The sequence below is a fragment of the Heptranchias perlo genome, chromosome 7 (genome assembly GCF_035084215.1).
Source record: "Heptranchias perlo isolate sHepPer1 chromosome 7, sHepPer1.hap1, whole genome shotgun sequence".
Taxonomy (NCBI): Eukaryota; Metazoa; Chordata; class Chondrichthyes; order Hexanchiformes; family Hexanchidae; genus Heptranchias; species Heptranchias perlo.
Window position 1 is genome coordinate 87,213,473 of NC_090331.1, and position 26,458 is coordinate 87,239,930.

At 49.5% G+C, this 26,458-nt stretch overlaps 1 protein-coding gene across 1 annotated transcript in view; it reads left to right on the forward strand.

Moving 5' to 3' along the window:
- Positions 1-333: 333 nt before the first annotated feature.
- The window catches only part of lrrc3 (leucine rich repeat containing 3), a 41,042-nt gene continuing 14,917 nt past the window's right edge, over positions 334-26,458 (forward strand). Inside the window, exon 1 of the mRNA XM_067986876.1 lies at positions 334-465. The gene's annotated coding sequence lies outside the window, so the exon portion shown is untranslated. The remainder of the gene's footprint in view (positions 466-26,458) is intronic.

Consider the following 26,458-nt stretch of genomic DNA (forward strand, 5'->3'; position numbering starts at 1 on the left):
TTACAATCCCTGAAGCCATGCCAACAAGCTGGCAACGATGCGGTTTTCTTGGTAGATCCTGATGAAATGAATAACCTCCAGTGTCACCAAAAAAAAAGCAACAACAAAAATTGCAGGGTATAGGGAGGTGGAGAGCAGAGGCATCTGACAGAAATCTATGCGACAGCCTGCAAATGAAATGCATTTATTAATGCAATGCAAGCGGCCAGGCCTCTGCCCAACTCTCAGTGGCACACAGAGATGCCAATCAAGAGCAAGGACTGCTACGATTGGGTAGAAGATAGAAGGGGTTGTCCAATGCTGGGGGCAGAGGGGAGGGACAATCAGGTGAAGGTCTTTGACTGAGGGAGTGTGAGAATGGAGGAGAGAGGGGGTAAAAGAGAAAGAAGGATTTGAAATAACATCAACAGCGGCAACAAGTAGGATTGGAGATCAGTAAAAGCAACTGGAACCTACTGAGCACAGGTACTGTAACATAATGTATAGCTCACGTTAGTAGATGGAAATCTTAATGCTGGATATTACTGTTGAAACAATCAGGCTCCTTGCTATGAATTTGAACAAGTTAACAGTTGTTATTAACAAGGTTCTCTGTGCTGCAAATTTTAGATGGCAATTAATGCAGTCTGTGATACTTAGCGCTGGTTCGTAGAGAACAAAATTTACTTTGTGCAACTGAGATTGCAGGTTTTATCTACAGAAAATAAAATTTGGAATTGTTGGGCTGTTGTGGAGGGGGTGGGGTTTGTTTTGGTCTCTGATGGCAGAGTGAGTGTTGACTTGGTGGAAGGGAGAATAAAATCTGTCAGCTTGCATTGTACTGAAGCCCGTGTCGCTGTTCCTGCATCCTGAGAATGCTCAGTGCCAGTAATAGACGGGCATCACTTTCTAATGTGCACAAATGATCCCCTGTGGGCTGTTGGTGTGGTTATGACTGATATTACATACATCATTACAGCTGTTAACAGCTGGCCCTGTCGCTCAGAAATACAGGTGGGGGAGGGGGAGTCCTACGGTGGGAGCGTAATCCCATTCCGGTGGTTGCATAGTATCCATTTCAGTTTCTGCTTTTGGCACTGCCCCACAAACTTAATCTGTTGTTTCTGACACTCGTACATCCCTGTTCTTTCATCTCTAATATTGGCCTGGGGCGGGGGGTGGGGGTGCAGAGAGGGGTAGTCGATATGTGGCGGGGAAGAAAGTGGTCGTTTGGTGCTCGCCATGACATCGGTGAGAGGTCTTCACCAGCAGCACTCCTTCTAACGTTAATGGTTATGGTTGCCAATCACCTGATTGATTAATGAAGACAATTAGATGTTACCCCCCCCACCACCATAACTTAGCAGCTGGAGAAGTGCTTCTTTCCATTTAATAGCAATTAAAGCTTGGAAATGATGGTTGGTGGATATTAATGGTCAAGTGCTTGTCTGACACTCCTTTGCCCAACATTTCAATACACTTATTAACTGGTGTAGCCTCTCTGTGAAAGAGGAATCTCATACAGATGTGTTAAGTTTTTATCTGCTAATATGACCAGCAGTCATTTCTAAGCTTAAATTCTTCATGAGTTTCTTCATAGAATCGTACAGCACAGAAGGGGGTCATTCGGCCTGTCGAGCCTGTGCCGGCTCTTTGAAAGAGCTCCCAATTAGTCCCACTCCCTGGCCCTTTCCCCGTAGCTCTACAAATTTCTTTTCAAGTATTTATCCAGCTCCCTTTTGAAAGTTACTATTGAACCTGCTTCCACCACCCTTTCAGGCAGTGCATTCCAGATAGTAACAACTCGCTGAGTAAAAAAATTTCTCCTCATCTCCCCCTGGTTCTTTTGCCAACTATCTTAAATCTGTGTCCTCTGGTTACCGACCCTCCTGTCAGTGGAAATAGTTTCTCCCTATCTACTCTATTAAAACCCATCAGAATTTTGAACACCTCTATTAAATCATTATTTATGGAGATTTTTGGGGGATGGGGTGGGGTGAAGTTCTCCCTTTTCCAGTAATTTCTATGTTCTTTCCTCACCCATTGGCAGTCAGGATGTTGCCTTCAGCCACGTCGGTTGACAATATCCACCCTCCCCCTTAGCGGACAGGTACAAAAAATAATTTAAAAAGCTAATGGAATGTTAACCTTTATCTCAGGGGCTGGAATACAAAGGGGCGGAAGTTATGTTACAGCTGTACAGAGCTCTGGTTAGACTCCATTTAGCGTACTGCATTCAGCTCTGGGCACCGCACCTCAGGAAGGATGTATTGACCTTGGAGGGGGTGCCGCGCAGATTCACCAGAATGATACCGGGGCTAAAGGGGTTAAATTATGAGAACAGGTCGCATAGTCTACATTTGTATCCCCTTGAATATAGAAGATTAAGGGGTGATCTGATTGTGATGTTTAAGATGATTAAAGGATTTGATAGGATAGATAGAGAAAAAACTATTTCTTCTGGTGGGGGAGTCCAGAACAAGGGGGTATAACCTTAAAATTAGAGCTAGGCCGTTCAGGGGTGATGTCAGGAAGCACTTCTTCACACAAAGGGTGGTGGAAATCTGGAACTCTCTCCCCAAAAATCTGTTGAGGCTGGGGGTCAATTGAAAATTTCAAAACTGAGATTGATAGATTTTTGTTGGGTAAGGGTATTGAGGGATATGGAACCAAGGCGGATAAATGGAATTGAAATACAGATCAGCCATGATCTAATTGAATGGATCGAGCGGCTGAATGGTGTATTCCTGTTCCTATGTACTTTCTCATCCATTAGCAGTTAAGGAGGTCAGGTGCACAGCCTCCGGCCAAGGCAGTAGAAAGTCCCCCCTTCCTCCCACCCCTGCCCACCTCTCCCCGGCATTCACCTGGTGGGAAGCGTCCACTCTCCATTCTGATCTCCTGCTTTCTTGATGGGCAACAATGCAGCCCCCACTCAATGCCTCCCCACTCAACAGGGGTCGTCGGATCAGGGACTGAGTGGAATGGGACCCAAACATGGCTCCATCACCCACTCTTTGGCACTCCAATAACGATTACATTTTAAGCTGAAGGTGCTATGATTGATCAGCATCATTAATGATCAGTATTGGACCTTTTACTTAGAGTGTACAGAGCCCAGATTTAAAACAAGTTGATTCATTGCTCCCCACCCCCACTTCTCTCTCACCCCTTCTGTCTGTGTCTCTCTTCTCCACTTTCTCTGACTCTCTCCTAGTTTCTCACTGTTGACTCCTGTAAATGCAGAATACGCAGTGATCAAAGATGATTCTACAGTCACATCTGTTACTTATTCATATCTCGTTGTCAGCCCCTGTATGCGTATAAACACGACAGAGAGGAAAAAGCTGGAAGGTGGGGGACCCGGAGCAGGCAGGCCATTGACTGGGGCATCACTTATATGGATGGCATGGTGGTGTAGTGTTTGGGGGTTCTTATACACTGAGCTATAGAATAGGGCTGTCCACCCTTTGCTTCTGAGGTTAAGATTCCTTACATTTGTCCACCCCAGTCCATCACCGGCATCTCCACTTCTGAGGTTTGTCCTGTTTGAATTTGTTGGCCTGGAGGTTTGGAAAGGGGCCGTCCTTTAAGCTGATAAATCCTAAATCAAATAAGGTCTGTTAGCATCAGTAACTTGAGATCCAAGCCAATTAATGAAACATGGATTTGAACTTTATATCTGACCTCCGAGACTCCGTGATGTGTGGTTTGAACACTCCTGTGCTACATTGACTGTATGTAGGCTTGATTCTTCTGATCTCAAACTTGGAGCCATGCCAAATGGAGAATAAGTGCTTGACATGGAATGGAGCTGTGATGGTGCAGGGACAAAAATGTTGGGATGGGGATTGGGGGAGAAAAACCCTTCTATTATATATAGGTGATAGTAATATTCACTTCTCTCTCTTACTCTTTCTCTCACCATTCTCCCTTCCCATCCATCTGATTTTCCCTATCTCTTACCCTCCCAACTCACTCTCCCCTCGTCTCTCTGTCCTTTTTTTCTCCCCTCTATCTTTTCCTCCCTTTTTTTTAACCTTCCCTCTTTCTCCCCCGTTATCTCATCTTCTCTCTCTTTCACTTCCAATCTCTTTTTTGATTAATTCACAGGATGTGGGCTTCGCCGGCGAGGCCGGCAATTATTGCCCATCCCTCATTGCCCTGAGAAGGTGGGAGCGGACCGCCGTCCTCTTGAACCGCTACATTGTAGCAGTTTGATACAACAGAGTTGCTTGCGAGGCCACTTCAGAGGACAGTTAAGAGTCAACCACGTTGGTGTGAGACTGGAGTCACAGAAAGGCCAGACCGGGTGAGGACGGCAGGTTTCCTTCCCTAAAGGACATTAGTGAACCTGTTGGGTTTTTACCATAATCTGACAGCTTTGTGGTCACTTACTGAGACCAGATTTTTATTTCCAGACTTTTTAAACAGAATTCAAATTCTCAAACTACCATAGTGAGATTTGAATTCACATTGTCTGGGTTATTGGTCCCGGCCTCAGCAATACTAGTCTAGTAGTGACTACCGTACTCCACCTATCCTTTTCCACCTCTCTGCTTCTCCTTACTCCTCCCTTCTATCTCACTTTGCCCTTTTAACCACTCCTATTCTCTCCTATCCCACTCCATTTCTCTCGCTTTTTCTCCTTTCCCTCCTCCCACTCTCTCTCCTCCCAGGTCTCTTGCTCTCTCCCTCCTCCCAGGTGTCTTGCTCTCTTCCCCCCCTGCTCTCTCCTCCCAGGTCTCTTGCTCTCTCCCCCCCTCTCCCTCCTCCCAGGTCTCTTGCTCTCTCCCCCCCACTCCCTCCTCCCAGGTGTCTTGCTCTCTTCCCCCCACCCCGCTCTCTCCTCCCCGGACTCTTGCTCTCTCCCCTCTCTCTCCTCCCAGGCATCTTGCTCCCTCCCCCCGCTCCAGGTCTCTTGCTCTCTCGACCACTCTCCTCCCAGGTCTTTTGCTCTCTCCTCTCTTTCTCTCCTCCCAGGTCTCTTGCTCCCTCCTCTCTCTTTCTCTCCTTCCAGGACTCTTGCTCTATTCAACCTCCTTCTCCTTCCAGGTCTCTCGCTCTCTCTCCTCCCAGGTCTCTTGCGCTCTCTCTCTCTCCTCCCAGGTCTCTTGCGCTCTCTCTCTCTCCTCCCAGGTCTCTTGCGCTCTCTCTCTCTCCTCCCAGGTCTCTTGCGCTCTCTCTCTCTCCTCCCAGGTCTCTTGCGCTCTCTCTCTCTCCTCCCAGGTCTCTTGCGCTCTCTCTCTCCTCCCAGATCTCTTGCTCTCTCTTCTGTCGCTCTCTCCCCGCAGCTCTCTTGCTCTCTCCCCTCTCTCCCTTCTCCCAGGACACTTGCTCACTCCTCTCCATCTCTCCTCCCACATCTCCTGCTCTCTCCTCTCTCAATCACTCTCTCTCACTTCCCTGGTCTCTTGCTCTTTCTCTCACTCTGTTTCCTCCCAGGTCTCTCTCTCTCTCTCTCTTCCCAGGTCTCTTGCTCTCTCCTCTTTCCCTCTCTCCTCCCAGGTTTCTTTCTCTCTCCTCTCTCCCTCTCTCCACCCAGGTTTCTTGCTCTCCCCTCTCTCCCCCTCTCCTCCCAGGTGTCTTGCTCTCTCATCTCTACCTCTCTCCTCCCAGGTCTCCTGCTCTCTCCTTTCTCTCTCTCTCTCCTGCCAGGTCTCTTGCTCTTTCTCTCTCTCTCTCTCTCTCTTCCCAGGTCTCTTGCTCTCTCATCTCGACCTCTCTCCTCCCAGTTCTCCTGCTCTCTCCTTTCTCTCTCTCTCTCTCTCTCTCTCCTCCCAGGTCTCTTGCTCTCTCATCTCTCTCTTCTTCCTCCCAGTTCTCCTGCTCTCTCCTCTCTCCCTCTCTCCCCCCTGGCCTCTTACTCTCTCTCCTCCCTCTCTATTCTGCCCAGTCTCTTGCTCTCTCCTCTCTTTCTCTTTCCTCCCAGGCCTCTTACTCTCTCTTCTCTCTCTCTATCCTGCCCAGTCTTTTGCTCTCTCCTCTCTCCTCTCTCTCTCTCTCTCTCTCTCTCCTCCCAGGTCTCCTGCTTGCTCCTTTCTCTCTCATCCCAGGTCTCTTGCTCTCTCATCTCTCTCTTCTTCCTCCCAGTTCTCCTATTCTCTCCTCTCTCCCTCTCTCCCCCCAGGTCTCTTACTCTCTCTCCTATCTCTCTATTCTGCCCAGTCTTTTGCACTCTCCTCTCTCTCTCTCTCTCTCCTCCCAGGTCTCTTGCTCTTCCTCCTCTCTCTCTCTCTCTCTCTCTCCTCCCAGGTCTCTTGCTCTTCCTCCTCTCTCTCTCTCTCCTCCCAGGTCTCTTGCTCTTCCTCCTCTCTCTCTCTCTCTCTCTCTCTCCTCCCAGGTCTCTTGCTCTTCCTCCTCTCTCTCTCTCTCTCTCTCTCCTCCCAGGTCTCTTGCTCTTCCTCCTCTCTCTCCCTCTCTCTCTCCCACTCCCCCCAGGTCCCTTGCTCTCTCTCCTCTCTCTCTCCTCCCAGGCCTCTTGCTCCCACCCCCCACCCCCCAGGTCTCTTGCTCTCTCGACCACTCTCCTCCCAGGTCTTTTGCTCTCTCCTCTCTTTCTCTCCTCCCAGGTCTCTTGCTCCCTCCTCTCTCCTTCTCTCCTCCCAGATCTCTTGCTCTATTCCATCTCCCTCTACTCCCAGGTCACTTGCTCTCTCCTCTCTCTCTTTCCTCCCAGGTCTCTTGCTCTCTCCCTTCTCTCCTCACTCTCCCTCTCACCTCCCCGGTCTCTTGTGCTCTCCCTCCTCTCTCTCTCTCTCTCTCCTCCCAGGTCTCTTGCTCTCTCTTCTGTCGCTCTCTCCCCACAGCTCTCTTGCTCTCTCCCCTGTCTCCCTTCTCCCAGGACACTTGCTCACTCCTCTCCCTCTCTCCTCCCACATCTCCTGCTCTCTCCTCAATCTCTCTCCTCCCAAGTCTCTTGCTCTCTCTTCTCCCTCTCCTCCCAGGTCTCTTGCTCCCTCCTCTCTCTCTCTCTCTCTCTCTTCCCAGGTCTCTTGCTCTCTCCTCTCTTTCTCTTTCCTCCCAGGCCTCGTACTCTCTCTTCGCTCTCTCTATCCTGCCCAGTCTTTTGCTCTCTCCTCTCTCTCTCTCTCTCTCTCTCTCCTCCCAGGTCTCCTGCTCGCTCCTTTCTCTCTCATCCCAGGTCTCTTGCTCTCTCATCTCTCTCTTCTTCCTCCCAGTTCTCCTATTCTCTCCTCTCTCCCTCTCTCCCCCCAGGTCTCTTACTCTCTCTCCTCTCTCTCTATTCTGCCCAGTCTTTTGCACTCTCCTCTCTCTCTCTCTCTCTCTCCTCCCAGGTCTCTTGCTCTTCCTCCTCTCTCTCTCTCTCTCTCCTCCCAGGTCTCTTGCTCTTCCTCCTCTCTCTCTCTCTCTCTCTCTCTCTCTCTCCTCCCAGGTCTCTTGCTCTTCCTCCTCTCTCTCTCTCTCTCTCTCTCTCTCTCCTCCCAGGTCTCTTGCTCTTCCTCCTCTCTCTCTCTCTCTCTCCTCCCAGGTCTCTTGCTCTTCCTCCTCTCTCTCCCTCTCTCTCTCCCACTCCCCCCAGGTCCCTTGCTCTCTCTTCTCTCTCTCTCCTCCCAGGCCTCTTGCTCCCTCCCCCCACCCCCCAGGTCTCTTGCTCTCTCGACCACTCTCCTCCCAGGTCTTTTGCTCTCTCCTCTCTTTCTCTCCTCCCAGGTCTCTTGCTCCCTCCTCTCTCCTTCTCTCCTCCCAGATCTCTTGCTCTATTCCATCTCCCTCTCCTCCCAGGTCTCTTGCTCTCTCCTCTCTCTCTTTCCTCCCAGGTCTCTTGCTCTCTCCCTTCTCTCCTCACTCTCCCTCTCTCCTCCCCGGTCTCTTGTACTCTCCCTCCTCTCTCTCTCTCTCTCCTCCCAGGTCTCTTGCTCTCTCTTCTGTCGCTCTCTCCCCACAGCTCTCTTGCTCTCTCCCCTGTCTCCCTTCTCCCAGGACACTTGCTCACTCCTCTCCCTCTCTCCTCCCACATCTCCTGCTCTCTCCTCAATCTCTCTCCTCCCAAGTCTCTTGCTCTCTCTTCTCCCTCTCCTCCCAGGTCTCTTGCTCCCTCCTCTCTCTCTCTCTCTCTCTTCCCAGGTCTCTTGCTCTCTCCTCTCTTTCTCTTTCCTCCCAGGCCTCGTACTCTCTCTTCGCTCTCTCTATCCTGCCCAGTCTTTTGCTCTCTCCTCTCTCTCTCTCTCTCTCTCTCTCTCCTCCCAGGTCTCCTGCTCGCTCCTTTCTCTCTCATCCCAGGTCTCTTGCTCTCTCATCTCTCTCTTCTTCCTCCCAGTTCTCCTATTCTCTCCTCTCTCCCTCTCTCCCCCCAGGTCTCTTACTCTCTCTCCTCTCTCTCTATTCTGCCCAGTCTTTTGCACTCTACTCTCTCTCTCTTTCTCTCTCTCTCCTCCCAGGTCTCTTGCTCTTCCTCCTCTCTCTCTCTCTCTCTCTCTCTCTCTTCCCAGGTCTCTTGCTCTCTCCTCTCTCTCTCTCTCTCTCTCTCACTTCCCAGGTTTCTTGCTTCCTCCTCTCTCTCTCTCTCTCTCTCCTCCCAGGTCCCTTGCTCTCTCTTCTCTCTCTCTCCTCCCAGGCCTCTTGCTCCCTCCCCCCACCCCCCAGGTCTCTTGCTCTCTCGACCACTCTCCCCCCAGGTCTTTTGCTCTCTCCTCTCTTTCTCTCCTCCCAGGTCTCTTGCTCTCTCCTCTCTCCTTCTCTCCTCCCAGGTCTCTTGCTCTCTCCTCTCTCTCTCCCTCTCCTCCCAGGTTTCTTGCTCTCCCCTCTCTCCCCCTCTCCTCCCAGGTGTCTTGCTCTCTCATCTCTCCCTCTCTCCTCCCAGGTCTCCTGCTCTCTCCTTTCTCTCTCTCTCTCTCTCCTCCCAGGTCTCTTGCTCTCTCCCTTCTCTCCTCTCTCTCCCTCTCTCCTCCCCGGTCTCTTGTACTCTCCCTCCTCTCTCTCTCTCTCTCCTCCCAGGTCTCTTGCTCTCTCTTCTGTCGCTCTCTCCCCACAGCTCTCTTGCTGTCTCCCTTCTCCCAGGACACTTGCCCACTCCTCTCCCTCTCTCCTCCCACATCTCCTGCTCTCTCCTCAATCTCTCTCCTCCCAGGCCTCATACTCTCTCTTCTCTCTCTCTATCCTGCCCAGTCTTTTGCTCTCTCCTCTCTCTCTCTCTCTCTTCTTCCTCCCAGTTCTCCTATTCTCTCCTCTCTCCCTCTCTCCCCCCAGGTCTCTTACTCTCTCTCCTCTCTCTCTATTCTGCCCAGTCTTTTGCACTCTACACTATCTCTCTGTCTCTCTCTCTCTCTCCTCCCAGGTCTCTTGCTCTTCCTCATCTCTCTCTCTCTTCCCAGGTTTCTTGCTTCCTCCTCTTTTTCTCCTCCCAGGTCTCTTGCTCTCTCCTCTCTCCTCTCCTCCCAGGTCTCTTGCTCTCTCCCTTCTCTCCTCTCTCCTCCCAGGTCTCTTGCTCTTTCCTCTCTCTCTCTCTCTCTCCTCCCAGGTCTCTTGCTCTCTCCTCTCTCTCTCTCTCTCTCTCCTCCCAGGTCTCTTGCTCTCTCCTCTCTCTCTCTCTCTCTCTCTCTCTCTCTCTCTCCTTCCAGGTCTCTTGTACTCTCCCTCTCTCTCTCTCTCTCCTCCCAGGTCTCTTGCGCTCTCTCTCTCCTCCCAGGTCTCTTGTACTCTCCCTCCTCTCTCTCTCTCTCTCTCCTCCCAGGTCTCTTGCTCTCTCTTCTGTCGCTCTCTCCCCGCAGCTCTCTTGCTCTCTCCCCTCTCTCCCTTCTCCCAGGACACTTGCTCACTCCTCTCCATCTCTCCTCCCAGGTCTCCTGCTCTCTCCTTTCTCTCTCTCTCTCTCTCTCTCCTCCCAGATCTCTTGCTCTCTCATCTCTCTCTTCTTCCTCCCAGTTCTCCTGTTCTCTCCTCTCTCCCTCTCTCCTCCCAGGTCTCTTACTCTCTCTATTCTGCCTAGTCTCTTGTTCTCTCCTCTCTTTCTCTTTCCTCCCAGGTCTCTTACTCTCTCTCCTCTCTCTCTATCCTGCCCAGTCTTTTGCTCTCTCCTCTCTCTCTCTCACCCCAGGTCTCTTGCTCTCTCCTCTCTCTCTCTCTCACTTCCCAGGTCTCTTGCTTTCTCCTCTCTCTCTCTCTCTCTCTCACTTCCCAGGTCTCTTGCTCTTTCTCTCACTCTGTTTCCTCCCAGGTCTCTCTCTCTCTCTCTCTATCTCTCTCCTCTCCCAGGTATCTTGCACTCTCTCTCTCCTCTCTCCTCCCAGGTTTCTTCCTCTCTCCTCTCTCCCTCTCTCCACCCAGGTTTCTTGCTCTCCCCTCTCTCCCCCTCTCCTCCCAGGTGTCTTGCTCTCTCATCTCTACCTCTCTCCTCCCAGGTCGCCTGCTTTCTCCTTTCTCTCTCTCTCTCCTGCCAGGTCTCTTGCTCTTTCTCTCTCTCTCTCTCTCTCTCTTCCCAGGTTTCTTGCTCTCTCATCTCGACCTCTCTCCTCCCAGTTCTCCTGCTCTCTCCTTTCTCTCTCTCTCTCTCTCTCTCCTCCCAGGTCTCTTGCTCTCTCATCTCTCTCTTCTTCCTCCCAGTTCTCCTGTTCTCTCCTCTCTCCCTCTCTCCCCCCTGGTCGCTTACTCTCTCTCCTCCCTCTCTATTCTGTCCAGTCTCTTGCTCTCTCCTCTCTTTCTCTTTCCTCCCAGGCCTCTTACTCTCTCTTCTCTCTCTCTCTATCCTGCCCAGTCTTTTGCTCCCTCCTCTCTCTCTCTCTCTCTCTCCTCCCAGGTCTCTTGCTCTCGCATCTCTCTCTTCTTCCTCCCAGTTCTCCTATTCTCTCCTCTCTCCCTCTCTCCCCCCAGGTCTCTTACTCTCTCTCCTCTCTCTCTATTCTGCCCAGTCTTTTGCACTCTCCTCTCTCTCTCTCCTCACAGGTCTCTTGCTCTTCCTCCTCTCTCTCTCTCTCCCCCCAGGTCTCTTGCTCTCTCCTCTCTCTCTCTCTCCTCCCAGGTCTCTTGCTCTTTCTCTCTCTCTCTCTCTCTCTCACCCCAGGTCTCTTGCTCTCTCCTCTCTCTCTCTCTCTTCCCAGGTCTCTTGCTCTCTCCTCTCTCTGTCTCTCCTCCCAGGTCTCTTGCTCTTTCTCTCTCTCTCTCTCTCTCTCCTCCCAGGTCTCTTGCTTTCTCCTCTCTCTCTCTCTCTCTCTCTCTCACTTCCCAGATCTCTTGCTTTCTCTTCTCTCTCTCTCTCTCTCTCTCACTTCCCAGGTCTCTTGCTCTTTCTCTAACTCTGTTTCCTCCCAGGTCTCTCTCTCTCTCTCCTCTCCCAGGTATCTTGCACTCTCTCTCTTCCCAGGTCTCTTGCTCTCTCCTTTCTCTCTCTCTCTCTCCTCCCAGGTCTCTTGCTCTTTTTCTCTCTCTCTCTCTCTCTCTCACTCCCAGGTCTCTTGCTCTTTCTCTCACTCTGTTTCCTCCCAGGTCTCTCTCTCTCTCTCCTCTCCCAGGTATCTTGCACTCTCTCTCTTCCCAGGTCTCTTGCTCTCTCCTTTCTCTCTCTCTCTCTCCTCCCAGGTCTCTTGCTCTTTCTCTCTCTCTCTCTCTCTCTCTCTCTCTCTTCCCAGGTCTCTTGCTTTCTCCTCCCTCTCTCTCTCTCTCTCCTCCCAGGTCTCTTGCTCTTTTTCTCTCTCTCTCTCTCTCTCTCACTCCCAGGTCTCTTGCTCTTTCTCTCACTCTGTTTCCTCCCAGGTCTCTCTCTCTCTCTCCTCTCCCAGGTATCTTGCACTCTCTCTCTCCTCCCAGGTCTCTTCCTCTCTCCTCTCTCTCTCTCTCTCCTCCCAGGTTTCTTGCTCTCCCCTCTCTCCCCCTCTCCTCCCAGGTGTTTTGCTCTCTCATCTCTCCCTCTCTCCTCCCAGGTCTCCTGCTCTCTCCTTTCTCTCTCTCTCTCCTCCCAGGTCTCTTCCTCTCTCTCTCTCTCCTCCCAGGTTTCTTGCTCTCCCCTCTCTCCCCCTCTCCTCCCAGGTTTCTTGCTCTCTCATCTCCACCTCTCTCCTCCAGGTCTCTTGCTCTCTCATCTCTCCCTTCTTCCTCCCAGTTCTCCTGTTCTCTCCTCTCTCCCTCTCTCCTCCCAGGTCTCTTACTCTCTCTCCTCTCTCTCTATCCTGCCCAGTCTTTTGCTTTCTCCTCTCTCTCTCTCTCTTTTTCCTCCCAGGTCTCCTGCTCTCTCCTTTCTCTCTCCTCCCAGGTCTCTTGCTCTTCCTCCTCTCTCTCTCTCTCTCTCCTCCCAGGTCTCTTGCTCTTCCTCCTCTCTTTCTCTCTCTCTCTCTCCTCCCAGGTCTCTTGCTCTTCCTTCTCTCTCTCTCTCTCTCTCTCTCCTCCCAGGTCTCTTGCTCTTCCTTCTCTCTCTCTCTCTCTCTCTCTCCTCCCAGGTCTCTTGCTCTTCCTTCTCTCTCTCTCTCTCTCCCCTCCCAGGTCTCTTGCTCTTCCTTCTCTCTCTCTCCCTCTCTCTCCTCCCAGGTCTCTTGCTCTTCCTTCTCTCTCTCTCTCCTCCCAGGTCTCTTGCTCTTCCTTCTCTCTCTCTCTCCTCCCAGGTCTCTTGCTCTTCCTTCTCTCTCTCTCCCTCTCTCTCCTCCCAGGTCTCTTGCTCTTCCTTCTCTCGCGCTCTCTCTCTCCCTCCTCCCAGGTCTCTTGCTCTTCCTCCTCCCTCTCTCTCTCTCTCCCTCTCTCCTCCCAGGTCTCTTGCTCTTCCTCCTCTCTCTCTCTCTCTCTCTCTCTCCTCCCAGGTCCCTTGCTCTTCCTCCTCTCTCTCTCTCTCTCTCTCTCTCTCCTCCCAGGTCTCTTGCTCGTTCTCTCTCTCTCTCCTCTCAGGTCTCTCGCTCTCTCCTCTCAGGTCTCTCCTCTCTCTCTCTCTCTCTCCCTCCTCTCAGGTCTCTCGCTCTCTCCTCTCTATCTCTCTCTCTCTCTCCATTCTTTGTGCAGTGAAGATATTAGGAGTGAAATTTACCTCAGGCATTAGTGAAAAAAGAGTCCTAGCGAATTGGCTGCCCATTTTACAGTGTACCTGATATTCGTTTTCACAATGGAAACAAATATCAGGTGGAGAGTAAAATGGGCAAAATGTCAAAGTTGAATTTCACCCCCATTGAGAGGGTTAGTACATTAATCCTTTCATCTTTGGGATTTGAGTTGGAATCCATCTCAGACTGACTGCGATTAAAGTCTTTTCTCTCTGCTAGCTGGAAACAACCTGTGTAAAACGAGTTTGGACCTGGGTGTGTGCCCACAGCATAAAATTGCCTTTACATCTGCCACTTGGACCTGTATTGGGACTGTTGAAACACATTCAACGTTAGGCTCAATACAGTCAGCATGAAAGTCTCCTCTCTCCACTATCAATCCTAGCTAGAGTTAGATCTAGCTCACATAGGTTAATGGATATCCCATATCCTCTCCATCACCTACTTCCACCTCCATAACATCGCCCGTTTCTGCTCCTGCCTCAGCTCATCTGCTGCTGAAACCCTCATCCATGCCTTTGTTACCTCCAGACTTGACTATTCCAATGCTCTCCTGGCCGGCCTCCCATCCTCCGCCCTCTGTAAACCCATATCCTAACTTGCACCAAGTCCCGTTCACCCAACACCCCCGTGCTTGCTGACCTACATTGGCTCCCAATCTGGCAACACTTTTAAAATCCTCATCCTTGTTTTCAAATTTTTCCATTGCCTCAACCCTCCCTATCTCTGTAACCTCCTGCTGCCCTCCAAATCTCCGAGATCTCTGTGCTGCCCCAATTCTGGCCTCTTGCGTATCCCCGATTTTAATCGCTCCACCATTGGCGGCCATACCTTTAGCTGTCTAGGCTCTAAGCTCTGGAATTCCCTCCCTAAACCTCTCCGCCTCTCTACCTCTCTCTCCTCCTATAAGACTCTCCTTAAAATCTACCTCTTTGACCAAGCTTTTGGTCACCTATCCTAATATCTCCTTACGTGGCTCGGTGTCAAATTTTTGTTTAATAACGTTCCTGTGAAGTGCCTTGGGCTGTATAAATGCAAGTTGTTGTTGCTGACAGTGGATGACCCCCATGATACATGATGAGGTGTAACTGAGTCAACCAAAACCACGTTCTAACAAAGGGCTGTTTTATAACCAAATCTACGTTTTGCTGCGGTATACATAGATTTTAATTGCTGTTTGGGGGATCTTGCTGCCGGGATTCCCATATTAGAACAGTGACTACAGTTCAAAATGCACTTCTTTGGCTGTAAAGTGCTTTGGATCATCCTGAGATCGTGAAGGGTGCTGTATAAATACAATTCCATCTTTTTACAACCAGGAGTCTGCATCCGAACCCATTGCTGGAAGCCATCAAAACTGAACGCAGGTTTGAGTACGATACCCATCGGGAAGCTCAGTGTTATTAACCCCCTGACTGAGTCCCCAACCTATCTCTCCCAGCTCTGCGGCTTGTGTCCTTCCAGAAGTAATTTGAACACATGTGATTTCAAAGGCTGCTCCTTGCTACCACAAGGAGTAGTTGTGGTGAATAGCATAGATGCATTTAAGGGGAAGCTAGATAAACACATAAGGGAGAAAGGAATAGAAGGATATGCTGATAGGGTGAGATGAAGTAGGGAGGCGGGAGGCTCCTGTGGAGTATAAACACCGGCATAGACCAGTTGGGCCGAATGGCAGCGGCGGACCTGAGCAGCAGCAGACCGATGCCCGAGAGCGGGGATAAAAGCAGCAGCGGACCGAGGCCCGAGAGCGGGGATAAAAGCAGCAGCGGACCGAGGCCCGAGAGCGGGGATAAAAGCAGCAGCGGACCGAGGCCCGAGAGCGGGGATAAAAGCAGCAGCGGACCGAGGCCCGAGAGCGGGGATAAAAGCAGCAGCGGACCGAGGCCCGAGAGCGGGGATAAAAGCAGCAGCGGACCGAGGCCCGAGAGCGGGGATAAAAGCAGCAGCGGACCGAGGCCCGAGAGCGGGGATAAAAGCAGCAGCGGACCGAGGCCCGAGAGCGGGGACAAAAGCAGCAGCGGACCGAGGCCCGAGAGCGGGGACAAAAGCAGCAGCGGACCGAGGCCCGAGAGCGGGGACAAAAGCAGCAGCGGACCTGCAACAACAAGGTAAAACTGCAGTGTGATGTCACATGTGAGGCAGGTAAGTGATTGGTCGTGACTGTGGGGTAAGTTTTAAGTTAACATATAGCATATCACTAAATTTTAGAAACTTAACTTAATTCATTAAATAAATTAAATTAAACGAGGTAAGTAACTTGATTAACACTAAACTAATTAATTAAATAAATAAAATCATGGGAGAACAGGAGATGTGTTGCTGCTGCAATATGAGGGAGCATGTGGACATTTTGGTCCAGGATGACTGCATCTGCGGTAAGTGTCTGCAGCTCGAGGAACTTCGGCTCCGAGTTGAGGAGCTGGAGTCCAAGCTGTGGACATTGCGAGACATCAGGGAGGGAGAAAGCTACCTGGACCTTTTGCTCCAGGAGGCAGCTACACCCCTTAGATTAAATACTTTAGAATTGACACGAGGTCAGGGACAGGAGGGTGTGTCTGTGAGTGAGGCAGGTACGGGGATCCAGGAGGTAGTATTGCAGGAGCCTCAGTCCCTGCGCTTGTCCAATAGATTCGAGATTCTTGCAACCTTTGTGGACAAGTGCAGGGACTGCGGGGAGGACGAGCAAACTAACCGCGGCACCGTGGTACAGGAAGCCGTTTGTGGGGGGAGTTAAAAGGAAGATGGTTGTAGTAGGCGACAGTATAGTTAGGGGGACAGACACTGTTCTCTGCAGCCAGGAGCATGAGTCCCAAAGGCTATGTTGCTTACCCAGTGCCAGGGTTAAGGACATCTCCTCCGGGCTGGAGAAGAACTTGGAGTGGGAGGGGAAGGATCTAGTTGTCGTGGTCCATGTACGTACCAATGACATACGACTAAGAAAAAGGTTCTACTGAGAGAGTTTGAGCGGCTGGGACTAAATTAAAAAGCAGAACCACAAAGGTAATAAACCTGAGAAAATTGGCATAGGTTCAATAGGATCAAGGAGATGAATGCATGGCTCAAAGATTGGTGTGAGAGAAGTGGGTTTCGATTTGTGGGCCACTAGCGAATCGAATAATTAGGGAGGTAGATAGGGCTTTAAACTAAATAAAGGGGGGGGAAGGGAGGGTCCCAGTGGAGAGAAATCTAGAATGCTAAAGAGAAAAGACAAAGAAGCAGTGCAGGAAAGTGATTGGGGTAAGGATAATCAGATTGTGTCAGGAAGGGACAGAGCGTACAAACAAAAGAGTGCACCAACAAATAGGGTCCGGGTAAGAAAAAATGGTAATAAGACAAATAGGGCCACAGTACAAAACAACGTTAAGATGTCTAAAAATGTTAAAAAGACAGATCTAACGGCACTGAATCTGAATGCACGAAGCATTCGTAGTAAGGTAGACAAATTAACAGCGCAAATAGATGTAAACGGATATGATATAATTGCGATTACAGAGACATGGCTGCAGGGTGACCAAGGCTGGGAGCTGAATATCCAAGGGTATTCAATATTTAGGAAGGACAGGCAAAAACAAAAAGGAGGTGGGGTGGTATTGTTAGTAAAGGATGAAATCAGAGCAATCGTGGGAAATCAAGATGTAGAATCAGTCTGGGTGGAGTTAAGAAGCACCAAGGGGCAGAAAACACTGGTGGGAGTTGTCAATAGGCCTCCAAACAGTAGTGGTAATGTAGGGGATGGGATCAATCAGGAAATTAGAGATGCATGTAACAAGGGTACTACAGTAATCATGGGTGACTTTAATCTACATATAGACTGGCCAAACCAAATTAGCAATAATGCTGTGGAGGATGAATTCCTTGAGTGTGTACGAGATGGTTTTTTAGACCAGTACGTTGAGGAGCCAACCAGGGAACAGGCTATCCTAGATTGGGTATTGTGCAATGAGAAGGGGTTACTAAATCATCTTGTTGTGCGGGGTCCTTTAGGGAAGAGTGACCATAACATGATAGAATTCTTCATTAAGATGGAAAGTGAAGTAGTCCAATCCGAAACTGGGGTCCTAAATCTAAACAAAGGAAATTACGAAGGTACGAGGAGTGAGTTGGCCACGATAGATTGGGAAGCTTAAAAGGCATGACTGTGAATAGGCAATGGCTAACATTTAAGGAATGAATGCATGAATTGCAACAATTATACATCCTTTCTGGCGCAAAAGCACAAAAGGAAAAGCGGCCCAACCAGGCTAACAAAAGAAATTAAGGATAGTATTAGATCCAAAGAGGAGTCATATAAAGTTGCCAGAAAAAGTAGCAAGCCTGAGGATTGGGAGCAGTTTAGAATTCAGCAAAAAAGGACCAAGAGATAGATTAAGAGGGGAAAAATAGAGTATCAGAGTAAACTTGCAAGGAACATAAAAGTGGACTGTAAAAGCTTCTACAAGTATGTAAAAAGAAAAACATTAGTGAAGACAAATGTAGATCCCTTGCAGTCAGAAACGGGAGAATTTATAACAGGGAACAAGGAATTGGCAGAGCAATTAAACAAATACTTTGGTTCTGTCTTCACTGAAGAGGACACAAATAACTTCCCAAAAATACTAGGGAACCAAGTGTCCAGTGAGAGGGAGGAATTAAAGGAAATTGGTATTAGTAAAACAATAGTGCTGGAGAAATTAATGGGGCTGAAAGCTGATAAATCCAGAGTACTAAAAGAGGTAGCCATGGAAATAGTGGATGCACTAGTTGTCATCTTCCAAAATTCTATAGATTATGGAACAGTTCCTGCAGATTGGAGGGTGGCAAATGTAACCCCACTATTTAAAAAAGAAGGGAGAGCAAAAATAGGGAACTGCAGCCTAACATCAGTAGTAGGGAAAATGTAAGAGTCTATTATAAAGGATGTGATAACAGGACACTGAGAAAATATCAACAGGATTAGACAAAGTCATTATGGATTTATGAAAGGGAAATCATGTTTCATAAACCTGAGTTGTAGCTTCACCAGGTTGGCACCTCATTTTTAGGTACGCCTGGTGCTACTCCTGGCATGCTCTTCTACACTCCTCATTGAACCAGGGTTGATCCCCTGGCTTGTTGGTAATGGTAGAGTGAGGAATATGCCGGGCCATGAGGTTACAGATTGTGCTGGAATACAATTCTGCTGCTGCTGATGGCCCACAGCGCCCCATGGATGCCCAGTTTTGAGCTGCGAGATCTGTTCTGAATCTATCTCATTTAGCACGGTGATAGTGTCAAACAACATGTTGGATGGTGTCCTTAGTGCGAGGACGGGACTTCGTCTCCACGAGGACTGTGCGGTGGTCACTCCTACCAATACTGTCATGGACAGATGCATTTGCGACAGGCAGATTGGTGAGGACGAGATCAAGTAAGTTTTTACCTCGTGTTGGTTCACTCACCACCTGCCGCAGGCCCAGTCTGGCAGCTATGTCCTTCAGGACTCGGCCAGCTCGGTCAGTAGTGGTGCTACCGAGCCACTCTTGGTGGTGGACATTGAAGTCCCCCACCCAGAGTAAATTCTGTGCCCTTGCTACCCTCAGTGCTTCCTCCAAGTGGTGTTCAACATGGAGGAGGACTGATTCATCAGCAGGAGGTTTCCTTGCCCATGTTTGACCTGATGCCATGAGATTTCATGGGGTCCAGAGTCAATGTTGAGGACTCCCAGGGCCACTCCCTCCTGACTGTATATCACTGTACCACCACCTCTAGTCAGTCTGTCCTGCCGGTGTGACAGGACATACCCAGGGATGTTGGCTGAAAGGTATGATTCTGTGAGTATGTCTATGTCAGGCTGTTGCTTGACCAGTCTGTGGGACAGCTCTCCCAATTTTGGCACAAGTCCCCAGATGTTAGCGAGGAGGACTTTGCAGGATCGACTGGGCTTGGTTTGCCGTTGTCATGTCCGGTGCCTAGTGGTCCGTCTGGTTTTATTCTTATTATGACTTTTTTTTAAGCAAGATTTTACAACTGAGTGGCTTGCTAGGCCATTTCAGAGGGCAATTAAGAATCAACCACATTGCTGTGGGTCTGGAGTCACATATAGGCCAGACTGGGTAAGGACGGCAGGTTTCCTTCCCTAAAGGGCCTTCGTGAACCAGATGGATTTTTACGACAATCCGGTAGTTTCATGGCCACCATTACTGATACTAGTATTTTAATTCCAGATTTTATTTAATTAATTGAATTTAAATTCCCCAGCTGCCGTGGCGGGATTTGAACTCAAGACTCCGGAATACTAGTCTAGCAATATAACCACTATGCTACCGTACCCTACATGTATGGACTCAGGACTACATGCATGCTAAACAGCGGAAGCAACATGATATAGACAGAGCTAAGCAATTCCACAACCAACAGATCAGATCAAAGCTCTGAAGTCCTGCCACATTCAGTCGTGAATGGTGGTGGACAATGAAACAACTAGAAGGAGGCTCTGCAAACATCCCCATCCTCAATAAAGTCCTCCTTACTAACATCTGGGGACCTGTGCCAAAATTGGGAGAGCTGTCCCACAGACAAGTCAAGCAACAGCCTGACATAGCCATACTCACAGAATCACACCTTTCAGCCAATGTTCCTGACTCTTCCATCACCATCCCTGGGGATGTCCTGTCCCACCGGCAGGACAGACCCACCAGAGGTGGTGGTACAGTGATATACAGTCAGGAGGGAGTTGCCCTGGGAGTCCTCAACATTGACTGTGGACCCCATGAAATCTCATGGCATCAGGTCAAACATGGGCAAGGAAACCTCCTGCTGATAGCCACCTACTGTCCTCCCTCAGCTGATGAATCAGTCCTCCTCCATGTTGAGCACCACTTGGAGGAAGCACTGAGGGTAGCAAGGGCACAAAATGTACCCTGGGTGGGGGACTTCAATGTTCAGCACCAAGAGTGGCTCGATAGCACCACTACTGACCGAGCTGGCCGAGTCCTGAAGGACATAGCTGCCAGACTGGGCCTGCGGCAGGTGGTGAGCGAACCAACACGAGGGAAAAACTTACTTGACCTCGTCCTCACCAATCTACCTGTCGCAAATGCATCTGTCCATGACAGTATTGGTAGGAGTGACCACCGCACAGTCCTCGTGGAGATGAAGTCCCGTCTTCGCACTGAGGACACCATCCAACGTGTTGTGTGGCACTACCACCGTGCTAAATGGGATAGATTCAGAACAGATCTAGCAGCTCAAAACTGGGCATCCATGAGGCACTGTGGGCCATCAGCAGCAGCAGAATTATATTCCAGCATAATCTGTAACCTCATGGCCTGGCATATTCCTCACTCTACCATTACCAACAAACCAGGGGATCAACCCTGGTTCAATGAGGAGTGTAGAAGAGCATGCCAGGAGCAGCACCAGGCGTACCTAAAAATGAGATGCTAACCTGGTGAAGTTACAACTCAGGACTACATGCATGCTAAACAGCGGAAGCAACATGCTATAGACACAGCTAAGCGATTCCACAACCAACGGATCAGATCAAAGCTCTGCAGTCCTGCCACATCCAGTCGTGAATGGTGGTGCACAATTAAACAACTAACAGGAGGATGAGGCTCTGCAAACATCCCCATCCTCAATGATGGCAGAGTCCAGCACGTGAGCGCAAAAGACAAGGCTGAAGCATTTGCAACCATCTTCAGCCAGAAGTGCCGAGTGGATGATCCATCTCGGCCTCCTCCCGATATCCCCACCATCACAGAAGCCAGTCTTCAGCCAATTCGATTCACTCCACGTGATATCAAGAAACGGCTGAGTGCACTGGATACAGCAAAGGCTATGGGCCCCGACAACATCCCAGCTGTAGTGCTGAAGACTTGTGCTCCAGAACTAGCTGCGCCTCTGGCCAAACTGTTCCAGTACAGCTACAATACTAGCATCTACCCGAAAATGTGGAAAATTGCCCAGGTATGTCCTGTCCACAAAAAGCTGGACAAATCCAATCCAGCCAATTACCGCCCCATCAGTCGACTCTCAACCATCAGCAAAGTGATGGAAGGTGTCGTCGACAGTGCTATCAAGCGGCACTTACTCACCAATAACCTGCTCACCGATGCTCAGTTTGGGTTCCGCCAGGACCACTCGGCTCCAGACCTCATTACAGCCTTGGTCCAAACATGGACAAAAGAGCTGAATTCCAGAGGTGAGGTGAGAGTGACTGCCCTTGACATCAAGGCAGCATTTGACCATGTGTGGCACCAAGGAGCCCTAGTAAAATTGAAGTCAATGGGAATTAGGGGGAAAACTCTCCAGTGGCTGGAGTCATACCTAGCACAAAGGAAGGTGGTAGTGGTTGTTGGAGGCCAATCATCTCAGCCCCAGGACATTGCTGCAGGAGTTCCTCAGGGCAGTGTCCTAGGCCCAACCACCTTCAGCTGCTTCATCAATGACCTTCCCTCCATCATAAGGTCAGAAATGGGAATGTTCGCTGATGATTGCACAGTGTTCAGTTCCATTCGCAACCCCTCAAATAACGAAGCAGTCCGAGCCCGCATGCAGCAAGACCTGGACAACATCCAGGCTTGGGATGATAAGTGGCAAGTAACATTCATGCCAGACAAGTGCCAGGCAATGACCATCTCCAACAAGAGTGAGTCTAATCACCTCCCCATGGCATTCAACGGCATTACCATCGCCAAATCCTCCACTATCAACATCCCGGGGGTCACCATTGACCAGAAACTTAACTGGACCAGCCATATAAATACTGTGGCTACAAGAGCAGGCCAGAGGCTTGGTATTCTGCGGCGAATGACTCACCTCCTGACTCCCCAAAGTCTTTCCACCGTCCACAAGGCACAAGTCAGGAGTGTGATGGAATGCTCTCCACTTGCCTGGATGAGTGCAGCTCCAACAATACTCAAGAAGCTCGACACCATCCAAGATAAAGCAGCCCGCTTGATTGGCACCCCATCCACCACCCTAAACATTCACTCCCTTCACCACCGGCGCACTGTGGCTGCAGTGTGTACCATCCACAGGATGCACTGCAGCAACTCGCCAAGGCTTCTTTGACAGTACCTCCCAAACCCGCGACCTCGACCACCTAGAAGGACAAGAGCAGCAGGTACATGGGAACAACACCACCTGCATGTTCCCCTCCAAGTCACACACCATCCCGACTTGGAAATATATCGCCGTTCCTTCATCGTCGCTGGGTCAAAATCCTGGAATTCCCTTCCTAACAGCAGTGTGGGAGAACCTTCACCACACGGACTGCAGCGGTTCAAGAAGGCGGCTCACCACCACCTTCTCGAGGGCAATTAGGGATGGGCAATATATGCTGGCCTTGCCTGCGACGCCCACATCCCATGAACAAATTTTAAAAAAACCTACTGGAGTTCTTTGAGGATGTAACTGGTAGAATAGATATGGGAGAATCAGTGGATGTGGTGTATTTGGATTTTCAGAAGGCCTTTGATAAAGTCCCACATAAGAGGTTAGTGTGCAAAATTAAAGCACATGGGATTGAGGGGAATATACTGGCATAGATTGAAAATTGGTTAACAGACAGGAAACAGAGAGTAGAAATAATGGTCTTTTTCGGGGTGGCAGGCAGTGACTAGTGGGGTTACGCAGGGATCAGTGCTTGGGCCCCAGATATAATCAATGATTTGGATGAAGGAACCAAATGTAATATTTCCAAGTTTGCTGATGACACAAAACTAGGTGGGATCGTGAGTAGTGAGGAGGATGCAAAGAGGCTTCAAGGTGATTTGGACAAGTTGAGTGAGTGGGCAAATACATGGCAGATGCAGTATAATGTGGATAAATGTGAAGTTATCCACTTTGGAAGGAAAAACAGAAAGGCAGAGTATTATTTAAATGGTGATAGATTGGGGAATGTTGATGTACAAAGGGACCTGGGTGTCCTTGTACACCAGTCACTGAAAGCAAACATGCAGGTGCAGCAAGTAGTTAGGAAGGCAAATGGAATGTTGGCCTTCATTGCAAGAGGATTTGAGTACAGGAGCAAGGATGTCTTACTGGAGTTATACAGGGCCTTGGTGAGACCACACCTGGAGTATTGTGTGCAGTTTTGGTCTCCTTACCTAAGAAAGGATATACTTGCCATAGAGGGAGTGCAACGAAGGTTCACCCGACTAATTCCTGGGATGGCAGGACTGTCGCATGATGAGAGATTGGGTCGACTCGGCCTGTATTCACTAGAGTTTAGAAGAATGAGAGGGGATCTCATTGAAACGTATAAAATTCTGACAGGGCTAGACAGACTGGATGCAGGGAGGATGTTTCCCCAGGCTGGGGGATCTAGAAATAGGGGTCACAGTCTCAGGATACGGGGTAGGACATTTAGGACTGAGATGAGGAGAAATTTCTTCACTCAGAGGGTGGTGAACCTGTGGAATTCTCTACCACAGAAGGCTGTGGAGGCCAAGTCACTTAATATATTTAAGAAGGAGCTAGATAGATTTCTAGATACAGAAGGCATCAAGGGGTATGGGGAGAGAGCGGGAATATGGTATTGAGATAGAGGATCAGCCATGATCTTATTGAATGACGGAGCAGGCTCAAAGGGCTGAATGGCCTACTCCTGCTCCTATTTTCTATGTTTCTATGATTCTGTGCTATATATTCCAGGTAATTCTATGAGATTGGGATTAAATTGCCCGCCCTTCCGGGACTGAGATTCCAATGCTTTACTGTTACAGCTGCTAGCTCATTGCTTCTAATTTGCTCTGCAGCAAACACAGTGTAGCAGATACATCTGCAGCAACAGCTCAATATTCAGTGCAGAGTGGAAATAGAGCGCTCTCCCCAGCCAGCCAGACTTACCTTGGATTAAATAGGGTGGGAGTGGAGGGGAATCCAATGAAACCTCCAGAGCCTGCCTTTTAAATCTGCAGCTGGTAACCAGGCAACGAGGCAACGAGGGTCATCAGTTCATTAACATCGCTTGTGTACAGCTTTGTTGGGAGTTTGTTCCTCTGTAACAATGGAGATGTAGTACAGATTAGATCCAAAGTGAAGTGTAACTGTCTGGAGTTGTACCTCCAACACAGACACACGCACACACACACACACACACACACAGATACACACGCAGACACACACACACACACAGATATACACACACACACACACAGGCAGACACACATACACAGGCACACACACACACATACAGATACACACACACACAGGCAGACATACACACACCCACACACACGCACAGCCCCATACACACCCACACAGACACACACACACAGATACACACACACACACACACACACACAGATACACACGCAGACACACACACACACACACACACACAGATATACACACACACACAGGCAGACACACACATACACATACACAGGCACACACACACACACACACACACATACAGATACACACACAGGCATACACACACACACAGGCAGACATACACACACCCACACACACGCACAGCCCCATACACACCCACACAGACACACACACACATGCACACCCACACATGCACACCCACACACTCACACACACACACATCCCCATAGGAACAGGAGTGTGTTATTCAATCTCTCAAATCCCACTGTCCCTTTAATCCCATGGGCTTTAATTTTGCTTATGAGTCCATTATGTGGCACTTTATCAAATGCCTTTTAAAAGTCCATATACACATCAACCGCACTACCCCTCATCAACCCTCTCCGTTACTTCATCAAAGAACTCAATCAAGTTCGTCAAACACGATTTCCCTTTAACAAATCCGTGCTGACTTTCATTTATTAGCCCATACTTTTCCAAGTGCCAATTAATTTTGTCCCGGATTATTGTCACTAAAAGTTTCCTCGCTTCTCTTTTGGAAGGAAGAATGAGGACAGTCAATAGAAACTAAATGGTATAACTTTAAAGGGAGTGCAGGAACAGAGAGACCTGAGGGTGTACGTACACAAATCATTGATGGTGGCAGGACATGTTGAGAAGGCTGTTGAGAAGCATATGGGATCCTTAGCTTTATAAATTGAAGCATAGAGTAGAAAAGCATGAAAGTTAAGGTTAAGGGGAGATTTAATAGAGGTTTTCAAAATCATGCAGGGTTTTGATAGAGTAAATAAGGAAAAACTGTTTCCACTGGCAGGAGGGTCGGTAACCAGAGGACACAGATTTAAGACACTGGGGAAGAGGTGATCATTTTAACTTTCATCGCTGGCAGAAAAACCGGGTGATCATGAATCAGCTGCCCATTACACACCCTGCCCATTACACACCCTGCCCATTACACACCACGCCCGTTTTTCTTTTCCATTGAAGTTAACAGCCCTAATTTTAACAGGGAGCAAGGTGTGAGTGTTAAAGAAAGAAAGACTTGCATTTATGTAGCGCCTTTCACAACCTCAGGATGTCCCTTAGCTCCTTACATCCAATGAAGCACTTTTGAAGTGTAGGCACTCTCGTAATGTAGGAAGCATGGCAGCAAATTTGTGCACAGCAAGATCCCACAAACAGCAATATGATAATAACCAGATAATCTGTTTTAGTGATGTGGGTTGAGGGATAAAATTTGGCCAGGACACTGGGGAGAACTCCCCTGCTCTTCTTTGAAATGGTGTCATGGGATCTTTTACATCCACCCCTGAGAGGGCAGACAGGGCCTCAGTTTAATGTCTCACCTGAAAGACAGTACCTCTGATAATGCAGCACTCCCTTAGTACTGCACTGGAGTGTCAGCCTGGATTAGGTGCTTAAGTCTCTGGAGTGAGGCTTGAACCCACCACCTTCTGGCTCAGAGGCGAGAGTGCTATCCACTGAACCACGGCTTACCCCAGCTCACCAATGCGAGCCTCGGACCATCTTAACTCATTTAAATATACCAGGCCCGACTCCTAGCCGAACCAGGCATCAATGTTGTGGTGCCAGTGGGTGAGCGTGGCAGGAGATCATTGCCGAGGACCCGTGGTAACGGTGCCCAGCAAAGGTAAGTCTGTGGGGAAGGAGGGTTCTGGAGGCGATCGCAGAGAGGGCGGTGGGTGGGGGGAATGGAGAGGCCTGGGGCCGGGCTGGCCCTCCTGCTCCTCCTGGTCCATAAGGAAACATTTAGCAACTAAAAAAGAAATCACTAACCTCCGAGGCCTTGTGGGCCTGCGGCTCCTTGTTGCTGGATTTCCGTGGCGACGCCAGCACCGGGAGCCGACCTGGCTGAAAACGAGTTAAAATGGCACCGGGGCCCGATTGATGCCATCGGGACCTCGTATTTTGAATCTCAACGAGGGTTAAACCCACCTCTCGTGGCTAAAAGGATTAAATGATGAGGACAGGTTGCAAAGACTAGGCTTGTATTCACTTGAATATAGAAGATTAAGGGGTGATCTAATTGAGGTGTTTAAGATGATTAAAGGATTTGATAGGGTAGAGAGAGAGAAACTATTTCCTCTGGTGGGAGAGTCCAGAACAAGGGGCATTATCTTAAAATTAGAGCCAGGCCGTTCAGGGTGATGTCAGGAAGCACTTCTTCACACAAAGGG